Genomic DNA, 23,617 nt, shown 5'->3' on the forward strand with positions numbered 1-23,617 from the left:
CCTCCTCCTCCTCCTCCTTTCTTCTTTTTTCTTTCTTCTTCCTCTGGTTCTGGGAATAGAATCTGTAGCATTGCCAATATTAGGCTAGTGCTCTGTGGCTGACTCGTAGACTCAGCCCCTCACCATACAGTTCCTGCACCGTTTTATACTGCTAAACCTGATTCCTTTCTCCTGCCTTTCTGCCTCATGTTCCTATGACGTGATGGGCATTCAGTGATGGAAGCTTGGGATTTTCATTGCTTGCTACCCTCTGACGGTGTTTCTTGTCACAATAAAAATGATATAAAATATTACTAATGCCTTTAAAGTGTATAATACTTAGCTAGTTAATTTTGCACTGTTGTTTCACAGTTGATAAGTGAAGTCTGACATAAATCACCGTCCCCTGTTTTATACTGCCGTAAAAGTAGCCTAGACATACAGCTTTTATTTCTATATGAAAAGAGCTTTGTTAATTGAAAAAAAATTAAATAAATTCTGATGTAGTTTGTGGTTTTAATCTTGTGCTTTAAAATGTTTTCTGTTTTTGGAATCAGGGTCTTGGTTTAGACTGTAGAAGTATGCTAATAAGATTATATTTAGTTGGTGAATTTGTGCCCACAAAAATGTGACTTTTAAAAGTTGCAAGTTGCTATAGTTCTTGCAGATAAGATTATTTCCTGTTTTCTCTCTTACATTTAGTATTTGTATATTTTCCATGAGGAGGCCCTTCAGCTGTGTCATTTGACATTCACTTTTAAATAAAGCTTTAACCACACAAAATGTCAAAATGTTTCTTTGACCAGAGTTACCCATAATTTCCCAGGTAATTGTCCCACTTTAATTCTGTGTGGGGGGAAGTGGGGGGAATGGGAGGGACAGGCAGACAGGCTTTCTCCTGCCACTTTGTAGGATCCTGAGCGCAGGTCATCAGGCCTGAATCAAGTGCCTTTACCTTTCATCTCACCAGCCCTCCTTTTGTTTTTGTAATGTAAGGTTCCAGGAAGAATGTTAAGGTCAGTCATGCGTGACCAAGGCCTGCCACCCCCTTCTTTTGCACCCGTAGGAATTTCTGCATTTTTGACTCACTGTAGCCTTGGCTGGCATGGAACTGGTATGTACGAGGCTGGCCTCAAACTCACAGAGATCCTTCGACAGTCCTTCCGAGTGCTGGGGTAGAGGGTGTGCTCCCATGCTGGGTCTCTCTGTCTAGGAGTTTTAGAGGCATAGGTATGCCAAACAAACTCAGAGCCACACTAACTGTGAAATGAAGACGGGCACGCAACGCCTTTGCCATTGCTTCCCATCGTTTGCAGGGCTTTGGTATCTGGTCCACCTCAGCCCTGCTCCTCGCAAGTCTCCTGGACGCCTGAGATGCTGGCCTACAACAGTCTTCATAGTGAGAGCCTGACCTTTCCATGGAGAGTGGGGGAGACACTTGCCAGAACCTTCCGTAAAAGTCTTTTTGCTTGTTGTGCTTGTTTGTTTGTTTGAAGATTCTGCTGAGGCACTGGGGACAAGGACCTGAGTTTAGGTCCCCAGCTTCGGTGTAGATGAGGGATAGGTGTGATGGCCACTTGTGATAGGATCCACGGAAAGCTGCCCAGCACACTGGCTGTAGCAGTGAGCTCTGGGCTTGAGAGATCCTGCTCTAAGAAATTAAGGGAGAGAACAGTTGAGGAGGCCTTCCAGTGTCACCCTTAGGCTTGTACTTCAGTCTATATACCTCTAAAAACAGTGCCTACTAAGTAGTGTTGTGATGTTGAAATGACTCCATCTAAAGTGCTTACTGATGCTCTACACAGTATCTTCTAGTTAGTCTGTTTTTAGCTTTATGAAAGCATTGTCTGCTGTGGCAGTATTAGAATCTGAGTAAAACTAGAAGTGAAATGCCAAATCTTACTAGTACTGAACGTATTTACCACCTTTAAGCTTTCATATTCTAGAATGATGTTCATTGGCAGTAGCAGATAGGACATTTAGATAGTAGCGTCAATTGGGAGAAGAATGCGCTATGTTAACCTATCACTTGATGACTTCGACATGTTTAAGCTGGCACTGCTGGCCTATGGAACGGGCCTAGTATTAGTAGCCAGGGCGTTTGTTCTGGGAGTTAGTGGAGCAGTGAGCAGAAGGAGCTGCCATTCTCCTCGTGCTCATTCCCTCCTTGTGGGCTGTCAGGCTACGGCAAGGGCAGTGCCTTTACTTAGTTTGAACAATGCTCATGGCTTTGTTTCAGCCATGTACACTACAGAGTTGTCAGCTGTACCACATTTATTAGCCTTGGAAGAGGGGAAATAACAGCATGTGTCTCTGGCTTGTCGTTCTTTCTCTGAACTGCCTTTTGGTTTTCTGTGGACACACTGTGTTCTTGTGTTTCATGCACTTTTTGTTTCTGTACCTTATTTCAGTGGGAATTGTCAGCTCCACTTTTACTTCCAGTGTTTTGATTGCTCCTTCATAGCGTAATCACTCTTCACAATAAAGTAGTAATTCAGAATCAGGTTTAGGTCCCTCTCAAATATAGCTAGTTTGTAAGGCTAATCTAGACGTATCTCATTTTAAAGTTTATTTATTTATTTTATGTATATGAGTACACTTTCGCTGTCTTCCAACACACCAAATGAGGGCATCGGATCCCATCACAGATGGTTGTGAGCCACCATGTGGTTGCTGGGAATTGAACTCAGGTCCTCCAGAAGACCAGTCAGTGCTCTTAACCTGAGTCATCTCTCTAGCCCCTCATATCTCATTTTAAAAAAGAGATTTTGTAACTGTTTCCCTTGTGGTCCCCTTAGAAAAACTATTTTTAGCCAAAGGTGATTTTTTTTTTTTTTGATGGTGGTGATGACTTTTTGTATAAGTTAGATAAATTGTGAACAGAAAGGCTTTTTTGTTGCTTTTAGCTTCTTCAAGTCAAGGTTTTAGGTGGCATTTACCTTCTGCAGGAAGAAAATAGTAACCAACTTGTCCTAATTGGCCACCAAAGAGATAATGCCTGACTCACCAGAGTGTGACTTTTACTTTATTACACCCTAGGTATTATGTAGGAATAAACCTCACAGTTCTTACTCTCTTTGACCATTTTTCTCTATTGATAACTTCATTATTTATGAATTATCACAAATCAGAAAAGTTAAAACCAGTTTGAGTTGAGTTTTGAGTTTTCTTGCCCTGGATTTGGTTGGGGAGGGGGGGTTTTAGATTTTTTACTTTAAATTTTACATATTGTGGGATTCAGTTCATTGCATCTCGTCTTACATGGGGAACAACTTGCTTTATAGCACGGCAGCTTGCGGTCAGGGGGTAGGTGCCTCAGTGTCCCCCGCCTTTCATAGCCAGGGTATATGGGTGCTGTGAGCTCTGAGGTTTGGGACACCAAATCTCTGTCAAAATCCAGGATTCCAGGATTCGTATCTATAATTTCAGTCTATTAGATAGACTTTCATTATCAATATAGGTTTCTAAATGTCTGATCTTTATTTTAATTTAAAAAGACTAATTGAAAAAGCTTTGTTTGATTTTTTTTTTTTTTTTTTTTTTTTTTTTTTTTTTTGGTTGAGATTAGCCCTCTGCCTGCATTTTGATCCATGCAATTAAGTAATAAACAGACTTGAGCTTTTAGACACTGGGGAAAACATCCTGAAATACAGTAGAGACCTGGTGTGAAGTCCAGAAGAGGACCGGAAGAACAGTATATATCAGCCGTATCTATAGGGGCAGTGACTTACTACTGCGCATGGCTTGTAGAAGGGTGAATTGTTCTGTTATAGATGTTTTACTGAGTTATTTGTTAAAACAAGTGGATAAAGCTCTCTCTGTGTGTGTGTGTGTGTGTGTGTGGTTGTGTGTGTGTGTGTGTGTGTGATTTTATTCTGTGATACTTTTTCAACTTTGCCATCCATGGGTCTTAAGCAAGAGTGGCTCTTTGTGGGTTATAGATGCTTAGGTTAAAATCTCCTGCTGGTAATTCACAGATCAGTGCTGGACATGCTGGGGTAAATTGGTTTTTCTTTAAAATTTGCTTCACTTTATTTGTTTGTCTGTGTCTTAGTTAGGGTTTCTCTTGCCAGCTCTTACAAAGGAAAACATCTCATTGGGATTGGGTTGCAGTTGAGAGGTTCAGTCCATTATCATCACGGTGGGAAATGTGCAGTGTGCAGACTGACAGGAGCTGCGGGCTGTGTATCTGAGCCCACTGGCAGCAGGAAAAGAACCGGTCTGAGCTGCTGAGACCTCAGAGCCCGCCCCTTCGTCATGCACCCCTAGCAAAGCCACACCTCTTATAGGCCTGTAGGGACCGTTTTTCTTTGTTAGCCCCCCCCCCCCAGTTTGTTTGCTTGTTTACTTAACAGGGTGGGGGTCAGAAGACAACTTTATTCCCCCCTTCTACCTTGTGAGTCCTGGGGATTGAACTTCGGTTGACAGGCTTGGCAGCAAAAGCCCTTACCCACCGGCTTTCTCACTGGCCCTGGAATAATTTTTGTTAGTTTTTTTGTTCGTTTTGTTATGTTTTGTTTTGGGGTATGTGTTCTTGATAATATTCCTTAGAAGTGGATCATTTTCTAAATTAGGAAAACAGTTACTCATTTTTTTATTAAAACAAGATTTAAGAATCCCAGGATAAAACAGGTAGAAACTGGACAGTATTTTTTCTGTGGTTATTTGTTTATTTATTTTATTAATTTTTAAAAGATTTATCTATTTATTTTTTTAAAAGATTTATTTATTTATTATATGTAAGTACACTGTAGCTGTCTTCAGACACTCCAGAAGAGGGAGTCAGATCTTGTTAAGGATGGTTGTAAGCCACCATGTGGTTGCTGGGATTTGAACTCTGCACCTTCAGAAGAGCAGTCAGTGCTCTTACTCACTGAGCCATCTCTCCAGCCCAAGATTTATTTATTATATGTAAGTACACTGTAGCTGTTTTCAGATACACCAGAAGAGGGCACTAGATCTCATTACGGATGGTTGTGAGCCACCATGTGGTTGCTGGAATTTGAACTCTGGATCTTCAGAAGACCAGTCAGTGCTCTTAACCGTTGAGCCATCTCTCCAGCCCTATTTATTTTGTTTTTGTTTAAAGAAATTGAAAATAGCATGCATGCATGCACGTGCATACACACACACACACACACACACACACACACACACACATCCTCTTTGCTGCTCCAGGCTAGGGAAGGTGAGAATAGATGGTATCTCTGCTCACTGTGTGCTTAATTTCTGGAGTAGGAACCAGGGTAAGTAAGTGTATCTTACAGTTTAAACGGGAAAACTCAGGGCTCATATTGGTGCAAGGGTTAGCGAATCAGCTTCAGGGTAAGCAGCCAGGAACAGTTGGTTCCCAGAATCATACTGCACAGGGGTTCCTGTGAGGATGCCATGGCAACTATAGAGACAGGCAGACGTCATAGCCTGTCCCAGTGACACTGCTGGACATCAAAATGCTGCCACCTCTGCCCCAGACTTGACCTTGCAATAGCTCCACTGACTTTAGTATGAGAACAGGTTGTTCTCTCTGCTTCTTGAGTTCACTTGGCCCTCCTAGTCTGCATTGGATATATGAGCAATAAAATGTGGGGAAGTAGCTTTCTGAGATCATCAGATGGGGAAAATTCTCAAAGTGGCAAGTGTTTGCTCTTTTAAAATGATGCAGGGAATTCCAGAGCTGACTAGAAGAATGTTAGCCGGCCATGGTGCCTGGCGCCTTGGATGCTGTCGCTCCTCAGCGGTGGCATTAACTCATCATCTTAGAGGAGAGGCGGTGAGGGAAAGTGACTTGTCCAAGATCACACACTGAGTCATGGCAGTGTTGCGACTGCGTTCAAAGCTGTGACTCCAAAGCCCATGTCTCCAGCTGTATGTCCTATTTTCTTGATGAGCACCTTCTTTGTAACCAACATGCTTAAAATTGATATTCAAATCTCCTGAGGGCTGAAGAGATGGCTCAGCACTTGTGAGCTCATATACTTTCAGAGGACCAGAGTTCAGTTGGCAGCACCCACATATCTACCCATAACTACCTGTCACTTTAGTTCTGGCATCCAAGGGCACCTATACTCATGCGTATATACCCACACACAGGCACGTATGTATACCATATCAAAAACAATCAAATCAGGGACAGAAGGATGGCTCAGTTTTTAAGAGCACACTGACTCCTCTTTCAGAGGATCCAACATTGATTCCCAGTATCCACCTGGTGACTCATAACTATCAAAACTCCAGTTCCAGGGACCCTGACACCTTCTTCTGTGGTGCATATACATATATGATATATATGAAGGTAGGCAAAACACTTATACACTTAAAAGAAAAATCTTTAAAAAAACTTAGTAAACTCCTGTGCTTCAAATAAATTCTGTAAGCCTGTAGACTGAATCTGCTAAGTTTATTAACATATTTGTTATGTATGGCATGTGTGCTCATGAATTTTAAAGTTGAAAGTTGGTGGCTTTGACCTACTTTATGATGAAGCTTCGCCTGTGCAGTTAAGCTGTCACAGAACTCCATATGTAACCCATGCTGGCCTTGAATTAACTGTTCCTTCTTCACTGTTAGAGTGCCCCGATTGCAGGTGTGCACTACAGGGGTGACTCTCATTCACTTTACAGTCTAATCAGTGTTTGAATAGTCTCCATTTTATCTTGTTTTGTGGTGCATGTGGCGCTGGTAGGCAAGGGCTTTGCCACTGAGATTCCCCAGCCTAATTTCTGCTTTTTTCTCATTTTGGGACAACTTTTAAATGCTTTGGCTCAGTCTAAAATTTGATGCTTTCTTTTTGGAAATCTGGGCTTGCAGTTGAGTTAGTTATTGAGTAAGAAAGGGGCATGAAGGAGAGGGAAGACAGACAGAAAGACCAATGCTGAGGAAGGGAAATACTAACCTACACATACATACAAAGAAACCCTCATGTAAGGAAGGGCACACACACTCTGCACTGCAAGTGGCATTTACAACACTTTACATTACTTCTGTTAGACTGAAACAAAGACAGTAAAATTCTTTGCTGGTTTAGGAAGCCATTCATTTTATTTATTTATTAGGGTTAAGTCAATGCTTTCCCTAAAGTAAACAATAAGTCTTAGGATTTCTTCAATGTCAGTAAAGACTGCATGTTTCTTCAGAGACCTCACACTTAGTGAATTGCTGTAATACAAGTCTGTCTGCTGATTTTTTTTCCTAGTACCCAAACAGCACTCTATAATAATGTGAGCTCTTGTGATGAAGTAGCATCATTTTTATAAAACTGAATAATTTTGAGAGTCCTTCTTTACATAGCACTTTTGGAGCCTCAGATGTGGGCTGGGTGTTAGAGCAATGCTGATATAAGATGGAATTAACATTAACACTGAGCATGTTCACAATGAGCATATTCACACTGAGGGTATTCATACTGGGGGCATTCACATTGAGCACATTCACTCTGGATGTATTCATATTGAGGGTATTCACACTGGGGGCATTCACATTGAGCACATTTACACTGAGGGTATTCACACTGGGGGCATTCACACTGAGCACATTTACACAGGGTATTCACACTGGGGGCATTCACACTAAGCACACTGTGCTGTCAGCCTGTTGCCACCACCTGCTCATTTTTTTAGGCGGTGCATTTTAATTTGAGAACTGTTAGTTCTTTGTAAAATTTTTGTTTTGAATCCAGTTCAAGCTCTAAGGAGTGTGTGTGTTTGTGCGCGCATGTGTGTGTGTATAAATTATTGGAACTCCTTTGAATTTTTAAGCTTATGCTTCCTGTATTATTAAGCCAGCAATCTTGGAATAATCTGTAGTCCTTTTGTTAGACAAGTAAGCTGAAGACACACACTAGTAAGCAGACTACTGACACACAAGGAAGGGGGTGTATGGTAGGAGCTCCGTGGACTTTCTGTGACTAACCTTAGGGAATGTAAGGACAAAGTATTTCAGGTATAGCTTGTGCTCTTGGTTTGTGTGTGCCTGGTGAGCCATAGGTTGGGAGGGAGGTTGGTGCTCAGTGTGGTAGTGTGGGGAGGTGGTGGACCTTAAAAGGGGTAGGGCTCAATGCAAGATAATTAAGGTCTAGAAATTGCTGTCTTTAGAATGTGGGACCCTGGGCCATTTTCTCCAGAGCTGTACTGAGAGAGAGCAGGACTGGCTGCTTCTTGTGATCTTTTTTTCTTTGTTGTATATGTCTCCCTGGAGATGTTCACTAGAGCCAGTTCCACGCTGTTGGGACTTTAGTCCTCCAGATGATGAGCTTTAATTAGGGGCTTAGAAAACAACCCACCCTCCAGGCGTGGTGCACTCTCTCTCCCTTCACCCCAGCACCTGGAGGACAGGGGCAGGTGGATCTATTACTGAGTTTGAGGCTAGCCTGGTCATAAGTTCCATAGTGAGACCCTGTCTCATTTAATTAATTAATTTTGAAATGCAATGAAAAGCCGGGCAGTGGTGGTGCACGCCTTTGATCCTAGCACTTGGGAGGCAGAGGCAGGCGGATTTCTGAGTTCAAGGCCAGCCTGGTCTACAGAGTGAGTTCCAGGACAGCCAGGGCTATACAGAGAAACCCCATCTCGAAAAACCAAAAAATGCAATGAAAAACTAATGACGGTCTGTAGGTCACATGTAAAAACTGAATTCAGGCAAGCCTGTTTTGAGGCTAAGTTTTTTATATAGTGAAGGTTTTAGGCATTGCATTTAATTTTATGATAAATGTCACAGATTGGTGATGCCTATTTAGGTCTGTATACATCTTTTGCTTGTGATGAAGATCTAGAAGAAAATGAGTGACGTTTCTACTTTGCTATTCTAAATAGGTCACAGTGGAAAGTGTAATAATGTTTTCTGTTTAGAAATACATTTGTGTGGTGCCTAGAATGCATGCAGGTTATCTGTATAAAACAGAAGTTGGGTGTTGTTGTTGTTGTTGTTTTTAATTTTATTTATTTATTGTATGTATGTGAGTACTCTGTCCCTGTCTTTAGACACACCAGAAGAGGGCATTGGATCCCCATTACAGATGGTTGTGAGCCACCATGTGGCTGTTGGGAATTAAACTCAGAACCTCTGGAAAAACAATCAGTGCTCTTACCCGCTGAGCCGTCGCTCTATCCCCAAAAGAAAAGTTTTAAAATAGGACATTTCCTCCTTTTTTTTTTGAGTGTACATAGGAAGAAAGACCAGACACTTAACTGATTACAAAGATTGCACACATAGCTTTCAAGAGACCATATACACTTCATATGCTATCATTTCCCTTTTCTTTTTAAAAGATTTATTTATTTATTTATGCATATGAGTACACTGTAGCTGTCTTCAGATTCACCAGAAGAGGGTATCAGATCTCATTACAGATGGTTGTGAGCCACCATGTGGTTGCTGGGATTTGAACTCAGGTCCTCTGGAAGAGCAGCCAGTGCTCTTAACCATCTCTCCAGCCCTCATTTTCCCTTCTTTAACCTGAAACAAAGTATAAAAGCAAACACTACTAATGATGCCTGAGGTATTGACTTAAAAATTACACAGCCCATTCCAGTATCTTCATTGGATTTGAAGGTTTGTGTTGAGCATGTTTTGTTGAAAAACATTAAATCCTGTTTTGTTTTGTTTTGTTTTGTTTTTTAACTTTTAAATTATGTCTGTCTTCCCTCCCATCCTTAGTCATCCCATACGCTGAGTTGAAGAGCAGTCTTTGCAATACTGGACAAAAAAAAAGTGGCTTTTTGAATGGTAGCATTTATATTTAGTCATTTGGTAACTTTAAGTTGGTAACTGCAATGAATTATCCTCTGTGCAAAGAGCTAAGCTGTATTAATGTTTTTTGTTTTTTGTTTTTTTTAAGATTTATTTATTATATGTAAGTACACTGTAGCTGTCTTCAGACACTCCAGAAGAGGGAGTCAGATCTTGTTATGGATGGTTGTAAGCCACCATGTGGTTGCTGGGATTTGAACTTGGGACCTTCGGAAGAGCAATCGGGTGCTCTTACCCACTGAGCCATCTCACCAGCCCTGTATTAATGTTTAAAGGTACATTTTTAGTCACAGTGATAGTTGTTATTTTCTCTAGATAATTGAGGGCATTAGTATAACAAAGCTAAGTTATTAAAAGTCTTTCAAATTTTTTTACATTTATTTCTTGTGTGTGTGAGACTCTGTACACTCATAAAGGCACATTGGGCCATAGGAAGGCAGCTCTGAGGAGAGTGCACACAGGTGTCAGGAAGACAAGTGTCTGCTTCACCATTTTGCTAGCCCTATCTTTCATCTTTCAGAGAGTTGAATTTACAAGTCTGATTTGTGAACTTTAAATGAAAATAGATTGTTGAGATGAAAGGTATGTGGCAGAGGTTTGGGACAGCTCTGGAGATGAGGTATGTTTGCTTTGGTCTTGAGGGCAATGGCTGAGTCATATTTGGGGGGGTCCTCTGTCCCCTGGCTAATCTCTGTTAAAACCCTGCAGCTTGCCATGTGTGATACACAAAAGGCAAAGTGGGCCTCAGCCCAGAGGGCATTTGTTTATCTAAAGAAGAAAAATGTCCTACTGTGTTGTATCTAATTTAGTCATGATACAGGTTCGTGGGCTCTTTTAATTCTTTCTAGCGCCTATGATACCCAAAGATAACAAATAAATTTGAAATAATTGAACTTCTGAGAAAACGTGAAACTTTATAACCACAATAGAAATACTTCAAAACAAAACAAAACAAAACAAAAAACAAATAGGAGAAAGGTTGTATCATTTCTATTGAGAGTTGCCCTAATGGTGCTCATTTGATTAAAACTCCTAACTGCTTTTTTGTGGAGCTATGCTGCAGAGTATTTAAAAACAGAACACTAAGAAAAACAGTGTGATACATACAACTTCATTAATTGTTTGAAGTTGGGAACATAAGAATCTTAAAAATTTTTTTTTTGCTATGTTTTACTTTATGTGTATAATGCCTTGAATGTGTGTGTATGTGTGCACTGCATGCATGCCTGCTGCTCTATGACACCAGAAGAGGGTGTTGGATCCTTGGAACTGTAATTATTCATAGTTGTGAGCCTCCATGCTGGGAATCAAACCAGGCTCCTCTGGAAGAGCAGCAATGCTGAGCCATCTCTCCAGCCTTAAGAATCTTTTTAAAAGTGACAGTATGGACCAGTAGATGTTTAGAACAAAACTCTGAAAACTGATGATGGTATATTTGGAAATCAGCTCATCTAAAAGGAGTGACTTATTTTTCTTAAATATTCTCTACCAGATAACAAGAAAGAAGTATTTATTTGGGGTTGGGTGCTTTCCCAGACAGGCAGCTATCTTTGATGAGATGACTTATAAAAACCAGACTCTAAAGGAAGAGGAGGAATAAGCGGTGTGTGGTGGTGGGGTTGCTTGCACAGAGAAAACAAGTTAGAAAGCTTTGAAGTGGGAACATGGCATAATGTATTTAAGGAGAGCACAGAGGCCATTGTGGCTCAAGAATAGGAACAGAGGTGGGTGAGTGGGAAGCAGTCAGGGAGGTGTAAAGGATCACTGCTAAAGGTTTGGTGTTAGTAAGAGTGTTTCCTTGAAGGGTGTAAGAGAAGGGTGATATGCTCTGACCTTCTTTTGAAAACAGTTAATCTCACTGATTCATGAAGCAAGCAGGGAAGAGGCGGGGCTCTGGTGGAACCACTGCAATATCAGAGATAGGAAGTAAACATGGCATGGGTCATGTGATGAGCATGGCAGCTATAGACGCTGATGCAGCTGTGGGTTAGAGCTGCCTGTTCAGGCTTTGTGAGACTCTGGGCTTGGTTCTCCAGAACACCAATACAATGTCTGTCTGTCTTTCTATCTGTCTGTCTGTCTGTCTTTCGCACTGACTGCTTTATTACCTTTCATATGAAATTTATGAGTAAGCTACTTCTAAGGTGACCATGAATTTTATGTACTTAATGTTCCAGTCCATGGTGGTTATTATATTGTGGTGTGTGGTGGGATAATAATTGCTTTAAGGCTTTTTTAAGGGGAAAGAGCAAGTAATATATATTTATGAAATGAATCATGAGTCTTTATGGATACTCTAAATTTTATATAATCATTGAGTTTTTAACTTCTGTGATTTTTATTTGAATCCTAATAGAAATATTACCTATTTGTCAGTATTTGTAACAAGATTACTCATGTAGTTAATTTTTTTTAAATACATATAATTATTTCTTAGTGTGGAGGGCATAAGGTTGGGTGACTGTTCCATGATATACATGTGGTGGTCAGAGAACAAATGAGGTTCTTTTCTCTTTTCTACCATGTTCTTTCTAGGGATTGAACTTAGACCATTAGAGAGCTGTTGGCAAATGTCTTTATTTGCTAAAACATTTCTCTGGTCCAAAGTTTAAGAGTTTTTGAAATAAAGAAGTTATAACCATGAAACTTGAGCAGCATGTCTACCTAAACAAAACCTGAACAAACACTGACTGGGAGAATCTCACAGGCCCCACCCCTACACAGAGTACTGGCAGTTAACAGCTCAGCTAGGGAGAACACCCTGAGAGGTTACACAGTTCCAAGTGGTGCTGAGGTGCATAACGGTTTCCTTAGAGACTGAAACATTTCATCCTACAGGGAAACCTCCCTAAGCAGGATGGTAAACAACTCAAAAATAAACCCAGAACATCCCTGAAACTACTAGGTTCATTAGGCCACTTTTTTCCAGGGTGAGCAATAAAAGCTGAGAGTCCCTACCAGAGAAACAAAGATAAGCTACAAAAGACAACTGAGAGCAGACCAGCTGTCTGGGAGAAGCAGAAAGGAGCTGAACTGGCTGGAAGAGATTTGGACCAAAGTCCCTTGAAACTTTCCAACCTGTTGAGCTACTTCTGCTCCTGTCAGTAACTCCTCACCTGTACTCCTGTAAATAACCCCTCTGAGACTCATGATCCACCAAGTTGGACTCAGGTGGTATTCATACTTTGTCTGGTTTAGCTCCCAGTCTGGAGTGAATAACGTGTGTAGTGCCTCCCCAGGATATGTTTTAGTCACACAGTGATTAACCCTAAAGCCATATCTATGCAAGCACCACTAAATGGACACATGCAAGGTAACAATAATCATTGAAGAATAAAAGGACTTTGCGAGGATGTATATGGGCTTGCTTGCCATAGCATTCATGAGGTAGTTCGAAGACAACGTGGGGTTGTTTCATTCCCTACCACTTGGTCCTGGGCATCAAACTCGGGTTATCAGGCTTGGCAGCACACATCTGTACTAGCTGAGTGTCTCATCAACCTGTCTTATATTTTTAATTATCTTAACTATGTTTCTAAAGCCTGGTTTGATGGCGTGTGCTGCATATTGCACAGGAAGGTGAGGTCTGAGGATCTTGAATTTCAGATGAACCTAGGTTACCTACAAGACTCTGGCATTCAACCAACCACTCAAGCAGCTGGCCAGACCTCCCTAACCAACCCGTGATAGCACAAGATAATCTGAAATGCAGTTTTCAGCAGTGCCTGGTGCATCTTACTCCTTTTCTCCATTATCATCTGAGAATGATTTGGGTTCACTATTGCTCATTTTGCTTTGTGAAGGGTGTGGGACCATCTGAGCTTCTTATTCTTCCAAGTTTTCACATGGACACAGACTCGCATACAAATAGCATTTTGATTGATTGAGACAGGGTCTGACTATGTAGTTGTAGGTGTACTCACTGTGGAACTCTCTGTAGACTGGGCTGGCCTCTGACTCACTGAGATCTGCCTGCCTCTGCCTCACCCCTGTGCACAGACACAAATAGCGTTTTGTGGATCATCATTCAGTTACAGCCTGAGACGTAGAGACTGCCAGAGTTGTTGGGTTTATTCTTGAGATCTGTCAGAGTAGCACCATTGCCTTCCCTACAGAAGACACATGTTCCTAATGCTCTCTACAGTGCCTCAAAGAATAGGAATGTTTAATAAAAACACCTGCTCACCCCACGTCCTGGGACCCGACAGAAACCACACATTTAACTCCCGTCCTTCTCAGTCTTTACCAAAGGTGGAGTTGGTCAAGCGCCAAGGTGGCCTAGGTTTGCTCCGTTTCTGTCGTCAGGAGTGTGTCTTCCTTGCCTTGCCTTTTATGGCTCTTGTTTACTGGAGAAAGATGGTGACGGTGTAGTTGGCATATCGTGCTGTTCTGTGGAAGAAATGGTGTTTGAGACTTAAAGTACTTAAGCATTTCATTAGTTGGAGTTAACTAATAATCAGTTTATTCATTCTTTGAATAAACAAGTGTGGGACACTCATTGACATGAAAGCCACTGATTCAGGTGTCTAAAATAAACATATAAAATGACCAGTGGTTCCCTTTCTTGGGTTTTCATTTTAGGTATAATGGGTAAGTAAATAGCAAATGGGCGAGTTCAAAATGTACAATTTATGGTTTCCTATGTGTATGTCTTTTGGTCCAGTTTGTCAGTCACATTCAGGGCTGGAAGGCCCAGCAGGAAGAAAGGTATTGAGGACTGAAGCAGTCTGGCCCTGAGGGACAGCCTTTCCTTTTTAAGTCCTTCATAACTCAGCCTGTTCATGATTTCTAGTAAGAGTTTGTTTATGGTCATGATAATGTAGTTAATTGTTCTTTACATTTTTATCATCCATTATATAAGTCATATTCTCAATTACTGTACTTTTATTTCAGAAATGGCTACTAAGAAGTAGATGCCCAGACGTAATGGTGAGGAACTGATCCACGTGTCGTGAAGTAAGATGCAGTATAGCATCCATCCAGATTAGTGAGTGACCAAACCTCTCTCTTCTTTTACCTTAACGGCTGTCTGTGCTGAAAACATTTCATAAGAATGTGGGCATTAAAAGAGTCACTTACTGCTGGGCAGTGGTGGCGCACGCCTTTAATCCCCGCACTTGGGAGGCAGAGGCAGGTGGATTTCTGAGTTCCAGGTCAGCCTGGTCTACAGAGTGAGTTCCAGGACAGCCAGGGCTACACAGAGAAACCCTGTCTGGAAAAACAAAAAACAAAAAACAAAAAACAAACTAAAACAACAACAACAAAAAGAGTCATTTACATTTCTGTTTTTACTGTATAGTTCAGATTGATTCTACAAAATGTGTCTGCTATGTTTTCTTAAAAGAACGGTGCATGTAGTATATATAGAATTATGGCTTTAGAAAAATGTATTGAAAAAGTTGCCTCTGCCTAGTACAACTCTTCTTACTAATTTTGTCTGTCTGTTTTTACCCCAGTCTTTGTCTTTGATGTTATAATGATACAGTTTGATCATAGTGTTGTACAGACAACTGTGCTTCTTATCGGGGTTTGACCCCACATGCCCAAACCCAACACTGGAATGGCTGACGTAGGAGGATTGTATATCTAAGGCCACCTTGGGTTATGCAGTGAGTCCAAGGCCATCTTGGGATCCAGAGAGACTCAGTCTCAAACAAATGACAAAAAAAAGCTTCTCTAAAATTATATTTATTTCAGATATTTCAGCCATTTCTTGAATTAAAAACTTACCCTTCAGTGTTTGAGGATTTCTTATTGGGGTGATAAAATGTACTACAATTAGATGAACCTAATGATTATATAATATATAATATTTTATTAATATAAATACTTCCATTGAAATAAGTTAACTTTATAATATTTTTATACCTTAAAAAAATTATCCTTCAGAATATGCCTTGGAGAAACAAATATCACTTGAGTTTCTGGTGTCTTAGAATATGAAAGTATGTCTCACATCATGTGCCTGACAAAAATGATTTGATTTCAGTTAATAAATAAGTGGTGGTTTTAAAAAGATTTACTTTTTAAATTTTACTTGCACGAATGTTTTGCCCCCATGTCTGTATATCACATGCACACCTGGTTTTCTTGGAAGCCAGAGGAGGGTGTCAGATCCCCTAGAACTGAAGTTGCAAACGGTGGTGACCTACTGTGTGTTGGCAATGAAACCCAGGACCTCTACAAAAGCAGCAAGTCCACTAACCATTGAGCCATTGCCCCAGCCCCTTTAAATGGTAGTATTATAGTAAGAGTGGACTTTATGTTTTTGCTAAAATTACTTTTATTATTAAGAAATTACTGTCATCTAGGCATGATGGTATACACCTTTAATCTCAGGACTCATGTGGTAGAGGCCAGTGGATCTATGAGTTCAAGGCCAGTCAAGACTACATAGTAAGATCTCTCTTAAAAAGAAGTCAATTGTAACGGAATTTGATTCTGAAATTTCTCATTTTCAAGAAACTATTTTCAAACTAATTCTCTCCTACCTGATTTTTTTTTTTAAGGGACAAAATTATATGTTTTTCTCAGAAAAGAATTCCAAAAGGTAAGAAATCATTTATACAATAGTAAACTAAATGGGAACGGTAAGGGCTGGTGAGATGGCTCAGTGGGTAAGAGCACCCGACTGCTCTTACGAAGATCCAGAGTTCAAATCCCAGCAACCACATGGTGGCTCATAACCATCTGTAACAAGATCTGACGCCCTCTTCTGGAGTGTCTGAGGACAGCTACAGTGTACTTACATATGATAAATAAATAAATCTTAAAAAAAAAAAAATGGGAACGGTAGAGTGATTTCCTCTGAAAGATAAGTAATATCATTCTGTTGTCTTTTTTTTAGACATTATTTACGTAGTGTGCCTATGTATGTGTAGGTGCTTGTGTGCCATGAGACCTCTGTAGAGCTGGGAGAACAGCTCGTGAGGCCATTTCTCCTTCCCCCATGTGGGTCAGAGATGGAACTGGGTAACCAGGCTTGCTCAGCCCTTTGAGTCATCTCACCACCCCGTTCTAGTGGTTATCTTTTGTTTGTTTTGGTTTTTAAAGAAACAAATGTCCACATTTGTGGGGTTTCTTACTCTGTAGCCTTGGCTAGCCTTGAACTTGCTATGTAAATCAGGCTGGCCAGTAGTTCACAGAGATCCTCCTCTGCCCTCCTTCCAGCATGGAGGTGTATGCCACCATGCCCTACTGTTTTTTGAGTTTTTAAAAACAAGGTCTCATGTAGCCCAAGCTATAACTGTATTCCACCATAATAATGGTGTTTTTAGGGTTCAAGCCCTACTAGGTATTTTTTTTTTAAATTCCTTATGGATCACCTTTCCAATGGATTTTTAACAGTAGTTTTGTTTTTTTTTTTAATTCTTTAGACTTTTTGAAAGAAGACATCATCGAGTAAGTAGAAATTATCTTTGTTTATTTGTTTGTTTGTTAACTGTGTACCAACTACTTGGATTCAATTGCTGGGCAATTTTAAAACGTCACTGTGATCATATTTCCTCAGGAACATTGGAGGTGGGTAGTAGTGATCATTGTAGATTAATTCCACTTGACAATTAAATGCCAATTTTAAGAAAAAAAGTTTTTAATTCCTTCTGGATCACTTTTCCAATGGATTTTTAAGAAAATAGTTTTAAAAATATTCTCTAGACTTTCTGAAGGAAAGCTCTTAAAGTGATTTTTTTAGATCAGTAACCAATTCCTGTTAAATTTTCCAGTATCGGGCTTTAAGGGATGCACATACTTTGGAACATCCTTTTCCCATGGGTGAGACTGCTGCAGAATTAATCCTGGTCTTGGGAGCCCTGGCTGTGGCTCAGAGCACAGAGCAGCAGGGAAGGAAGGCAGCTGTTGGGAGGTCTTGGAAGATGTAAATAGCATGTTCAAATCTTCCAGGGTGCTGTTCATGGCACTGAGAAAATACTTGAGTAGAAATCTAGAATGTTCTTTTCCTAGACTATAGTGCTTAAAGCAAATTTTCTGGGTTTATTTGTTTCTTTGTTTTATATTTTGATTTTTGTTTGTTTTTTGAGACAGGGTTTCTCTTTGTAGCCCTGGTTGTCTCGGAACTCACTCTGTAGACCTCAAACCCAGAGATCCCTCTTCCTCCACCTTCCAAGTGCTGGGATTAATGGCTTGCGCCACCAGCTCCACAAAATTTAAAGGCTTAATCTTAATGTTCTTAGTCTGTCATCTTTGCCATTTTCTTTTGAAAAGTAAAATTTAAATCTTCTATATTAGTATAATAATGATGCTGGATCATAGGATCTGATAGTTTTAGGGCTCCCTTCTACACCGGTAAGTGGTTATTTTTGTGATTTTTTTTTTTTTTTTAATTTGTATTTTATTGATTCTGGGCATTGAACCTAGGGCCTCGTATATGGTAGGCACACTCCTCTTAATGAGCTATGCCTAAATTCCAGTATATTTATTTTGTGTTTGTGTGTATGCATACTTGTTGGCACATGTATGCAGATGTACATGTATATGCAGATGCATGTCTGTGCATGTGTATGTAGAGACCAGAGGATAACCTCAGCTGTCATTTGTTTCATTTGTCACTTTTTTTTCTCTGGAGACAGGGTCTCTTATTTGCTTGGAACTTGCCAACTAGGCTGGACTAGCTGGCCAGAGAGCCCAGGGGATCTTGTCTGACTCTGTCTCCATGCAACTGGGAGTGCACGTGTACACCAGCACACCCAGCTTCCCATCTCGGGGCCTCTGCTGGCAAGGCACACACTTTACTAACTGAACCACCTCCCCAGCACCCTGAGAGTTTTCACACACACACACACACACACACACACACACACACACACACACACACACACAGTATCACTGCTATGTAATTAATGTAGTAAAGGAACAGTGGCAACCTTAAAAAATCATTATACATCTTAAATACTCTATATGTTATATTTTGTGCTTTATTTTTTGTGTAAGTTTTTTGAGAGCCTCAAAGAGGCTGCAGGTCTGGGTTGGAGAGATGGCTCAGCGGTTAAGAGCACTGACTGCTCTTCCGAAGGTCAAATCCCAGCAGCCACATGGTGGCTCACAACCATCCATAATGAGATCTGACGCCCTCTTCTGGGGTGTCTGAGGACAGCTACAGTGTACTCATATAATAATAAATAAATCTTAAAAAAAATAAAAAGAGGCTGCAGGACTAACACATCAGCATTTGACTTAAGTTCAGGAGTATTGATACCAGAACAGTCTTTTGGTTCTGGTCCATTGGTCCATTTAAAGGGCCATCTGCTTTCTCCATATATATCGGTTCATTTTGTCTGTGTTTGTGTGTAAGTAAATGAGTACATGTGTGTGTGTGAACAAATGTGTGGAGGCCAGAAAATGGCTTCCACTCCCCTCCTGTTCTCCGCCTAAGCCTTATTTATTAATTGATATACTTTGTGTATATGCATGGGTGTGTTTGCATGTGATCCTCTACCAAAGAAGCACGAGATCCCTGGAGCTGGAGTTAGAAGTGGCTGTGACTTACCATGCGTGGTTGGAAAAGGCTGAAGGTTCCACCTAGGATGGCCCTTCTCACTGACGGTGAGGGCCTTGGAGGGTCTGTTTCTGGGTTAGGGACTGACAGGTGGAAAGGGGTAGGGAGGCGTCTAGTTGTGTGTCTAGAACAATGGCAAACCACAGATTGGGCAACTTCAAAAGAGAAGTTTATTTCTCACCATTATGGATGCTGAGAATTGGAAGATAGTGTACTTACTGGCAGGGCCCTTGTCTGGGGAGGGCTGCTTCCAGAAGAGAGGGTACAGGGCCAGGGGAGGAGGGTAGGTGGAGAACGGTCCTGTGAGCCTCTTCTGTGAGCACCCTAATCCCATCCACATCCACAGACAGGAGCTGCGTGACTTGGTCACCCCTTCCCTTCTGCTCCCAGCCAGTTCCAGCTCCTCAGCTTTGGAGGGGCATATTCCCACTGGAGCAGGGAAGGCAGGAGGGCTCATAGCTGAGAGAGCAAAGCACAGTGGAAGGAAGCCTTTTAAAGTGGTTGGTTGGCTGGTTGGTTGTTTTGTAAATGTCTATAATGATGTATTTACAAAAGTTTTGGTGTGAAGACCAGAATTTTTGTGATTGATAATGCTCTTCACATTCCATAGATTGTTAAGTGTTGCCCTTTAATGTACAACTCACAATTGAACAAGCAGCATAGTTCTTTGTGAGTATCTTCTGTTCTTGAGTCTTTTTATACAGCATACTACTTTCTCAACCTGTGTCCTGCATGGCTAGAACCCTAATGTTTCCGTTTTTACAGATGGAAACCAGTTTTAGAAAAATGGATTTGGGGCTCTTTCTCTTTACTGTATGGCTGCCCTGTCAGTCACTAGTCATTACTTTGCTTTATGAGCTAGGTTATAGGTTAAGTCTTAGAGAAGTTTGTTTTTGTTATTGTTGCATTTTTAGTTGTGTGTGTGTGTACACGAACGCATGTGCACATGCTCACTCCCGTGTGCACAGATGCTGTGGTGGACAGGTGGCAGTTAAAGGACTTGAGAAAGTTGGTTCTCTTCTTCCTCACAACCAGGTAGCCCGGGCACCTGGACCGTGAAACTCTCTTGCCAGCCCCAAAGAAGTGTTTTAACCTCATAATGTGGATGCTTAAAAATCACATGTATATATTTAAAAAAGAGAATGAACAAAATCAGTGAGTAATTTTTAGTAGTTTTTAATGTTTTAAATTTTATTTTATGTGTATGGATGTTTTGCCTTCTTGAATGCCTGTGTACTGAGTGTACCTTTGGTGTCTGTGGAGGCCAGAAGTGGGCATTGGATCTTCTGGCACTGGAGTTACAGACAGTTGTGGGTCACCGTGTGGTTGCTGCAAATTCAGGCTGAGCGTCTGGAAGAGCAGTCAGTGTCCGTGACTGCTGAGCCATCGCTCCAGCCCCGATGCTTTTATTTAAGTATGCTTACTTTGAGTTCCACTGAAGCAGCAGTCATTGACTTGATAGGATTTGGTTTACCTTTGTTATGGAAAAACATTTCATTAATGATTCTAACTTACCACAAATACCACAAACTTTCAGCTTAGAGTATTCTGCTTTACTTTCTTTAAAGATTAGGTGTCTGGTTTTGTTGGGTAGGATATTTAAATGCCTTTGTGGGTTATGTAATAAACAAATTGATTGAATGTTTTTCAGAGTGTCACAAGTTTTCTCTGCCTGTTTTATAATATGGAAATCATGTATAATGCATTGTAAAACTTTCTTTTATTCTGAAAGGCTCAGTTTGCTTCAGACCCAGGTACAGGCAGAGATCAAGTTTGGTTCTAGGTAGCTCATGTTATCTATGTCAGCCTAGACCTTAGGTCTTTAGATATGCTTATTACTTGATTTTATTTCAACATCTGGAACATTAAGAAATTGTCCCTATAGGTGGTAAATTAATGAATGCAGATTGGCTGACAGTCCATTGGTTAAATTCTTGTGAAACTTGAAGTTTAGCAGCTCAGTGATGCTGGAAGTCTAGCCCAGGGTCTCTCTCTTGCTATGAAAGTGCTTTCTTTGGGCTTTGTGTCTGAGAGTCAGACATAGATAGACTATGATATTGAAAAGTTAGCACTTTCTGATTCAGAGCCCTTGTGGTAGATCAAGGCTTCAGTGTTAAATTTAACTGAAACAACTTTATTTTTGAGTTTTAAATTTTAATAGAAGAGTGTGGTTGTTTTAGGTAACTTTTTGTTTCCTGTTCTGCTCATAGAGTCTTGTATGATCTAGCTGCATGTACTTTCTCAGTTTCTCAGAGTAGGTTGAAGCTGCACACAAACTGCCACCGCAGAGCAAAAGTGCTGATGAGGATGAATCAGGCCCTGTAATGTGGACTGAAAGGCAAACCTCTTCTCTCCCCCACTTGGAAGAACAAGCACTTTCCTTGCCAACGAGGACTGACTTTAAGTGGACCAGCTGTCCATGTTGGGAGTGTAGGGTTGCTAAGGGGACGAGGGCTGTTTGCAGCAGAATGCAGCTGAGAGGGCAAGTTCTTGCTGTGTGAGCTGAGGGAAAGAATGTGGTGTGACTGTGCATCATTCCTAATCACAGAGTGCTGTGTGGGCAGCATGGTGACGCAGGGCTGCGAGCCCATGCTGTGTGCAGCCAGAAACTCACAGTTCACAGGCAAATGTCTGCTTGCCTGAGAAACAAGAATGAAGGTCTTCTGCTTGATGACATAAACATTCATTATATCCAATTTTTAAAAAGTATTTGACATACATGTTTACTTATTCCATCTCATCCTTTTTAGTTGTGAATACAGTGTTGATACGTTCTCAGTTTAATGATGTGTTCTTTGCAGTTGTATTTCTTTGACTTGACACTTTAATCAGGATTGTTTGGAAAGCCCCATCCCCCATCTTTGCTATTCTAAGTCCTCAGACCTCAGCCTCCCAAGTAGGTCTGACAGCAGTCGCCCTGCTCTGCCTCCCTTAGTTGTTTCCCCCCCTCTCCCCACCTCTGTTATTGCTGTCTCCAAGGAAGAGCTTGTCTTTGTTTTGTCGTTGTTTGTCTACTTGTTTTTTTATTTTTTGAGCCTGGATCTTATTTTGGAGTTTCTAGGCTTGCTCAAGCTCATGTCTCCCCAGCCTTTGCGTCTGATGCTAAGGAGAGCTTCTCTTTGTATGTGTGTTTGAGACAGTCTTTTCCGGAATCTGGAGCTTGCCATTTTGGCTAGGCTGCCTTGCCCGGAAGGCAAGGGGGGATCTATCTGTTTGTGTCTCCCCAGTGCTGTGGCTGTAGCCACAAGCCTTCATTCCCAGCTTTTTAAGTTGGTGCTGGGGATCTGACCAGGCCTCCATCCTTGTGTGGCAAGCACTTTACCTGCTGAGGTTCTGGCGTTGCATCTAGTAAAACGTGATGATTTAAAGGGGGAGCTGGAGATACGGCTTACAGTTGGGAGCACTCTGACTCTTTGAGAGAGCTGCAGTTGAGTTCTGAGCACTTGGGTCAGATGATTGCCACCTGTACTGCCTGCAGCTCCAAATGACTTCTCTTGCCCTCTACAGGTGCGCACACACAAATGGCTTTCATTCTTAGAGATGCAAACCCATGCAGAGAGAAAGGTTCATCTGCATGCTTCAACTCTGACACACCTCTGCACTCTGCCATGAGCATTGTTATGCATACGTACGTAAAGTCTATATGTAGACACAGGCTGAACCCTGTGTTGTTTTGATTTTACTTTTTCCTTCTCCGATTCCAACAATAATGTATGGATTCTTTCGTTATTTGTTTTGTTTTTTGTTTAAGACAGTGTCTTATGTGTCCCAGGCTTACTTCCAACTTGATATATATATCATAGATGGCCTTGAACTTCTGATCCTTCTGCTTCTACCTCCCAAGTGCTGAGACTACAGGCGAATGCTACCGTGTTCAGTTGATTTAGTCCAGAAGATGGAATGTAGGGCTCCACATACTTAGGCAAGCCCCCTGTCAACTGAGCCACAGCCCATTGCAATGACAGACTTATCTTACACAAGGCATGAGAAGTAACATTACCATGAGAGGTAATGGAGCAGTCACAGCCCTGTCAGCCTCACATTATTTAAGTCTTATTGCCCACTCCAGCTTCAACTAGAAATCCTCCTTCCTCAGCCTCCAGAGCTGCCACAAGACACAGCTCTTTATTTTCTTAGGTAGATAATCTACTTGATTTGACAAGGTTTTGTTTGATTAGTTTTGTAATTATAAAATTTGAAGGGTGATTAAAGAATTAATTTGACCTCTAAATTCATTTGCCTCTGTGATGCTTCACAGCAGATCTTGATAAGCTTTGTTGCTGCCCCAAACAAGCAGCACAGAATCAGTTCACACTCCCACAGCAGCCCTTAATTTCAGTGTAGGATGTTGTGAGTTGTCTTTCTTTTTTTTTTTTTTTT

General features: G+C 41.1%; 1 protein-coding gene across 2 annotated transcripts in view; it reads left to right on the plus strand.

The window, feature by feature from the left end:
* Frs2 (fibroblast growth factor receptor substrate 2) overlaps positions 1–23,617 on the plus strand; it is an 80,969-nt gene that overhangs the window by 35,589 nt on the left and 21,763 nt on the right. Inside the window, exons 2-4 of one of the 2 annotated variants that reach the window (XM_021204936.2) lie at positions 14,617–14,710; positions 16,233–16,273; positions 17,100–17,124. The gene's annotated coding sequence lies outside the window, so the exon portion shown is untranslated. The remainder of the gene's footprint in view (positions 1–14,616; positions 14,711–16,232; positions 16,274–17,099; positions 17,125–23,617) is intronic. The other variant, XM_029542299.1, reaches the window with a different exon arrangement.

This window comes from Mus pahari, chromosome 9, assembly GCF_900095145.1.
Source record: "Mus pahari chromosome 9, PAHARI_EIJ_v1.1, whole genome shotgun sequence".
Lineage (NCBI taxonomy): Eukaryota > Metazoa > Chordata > Mammalia > Rodentia > Muridae > Mus > Mus pahari.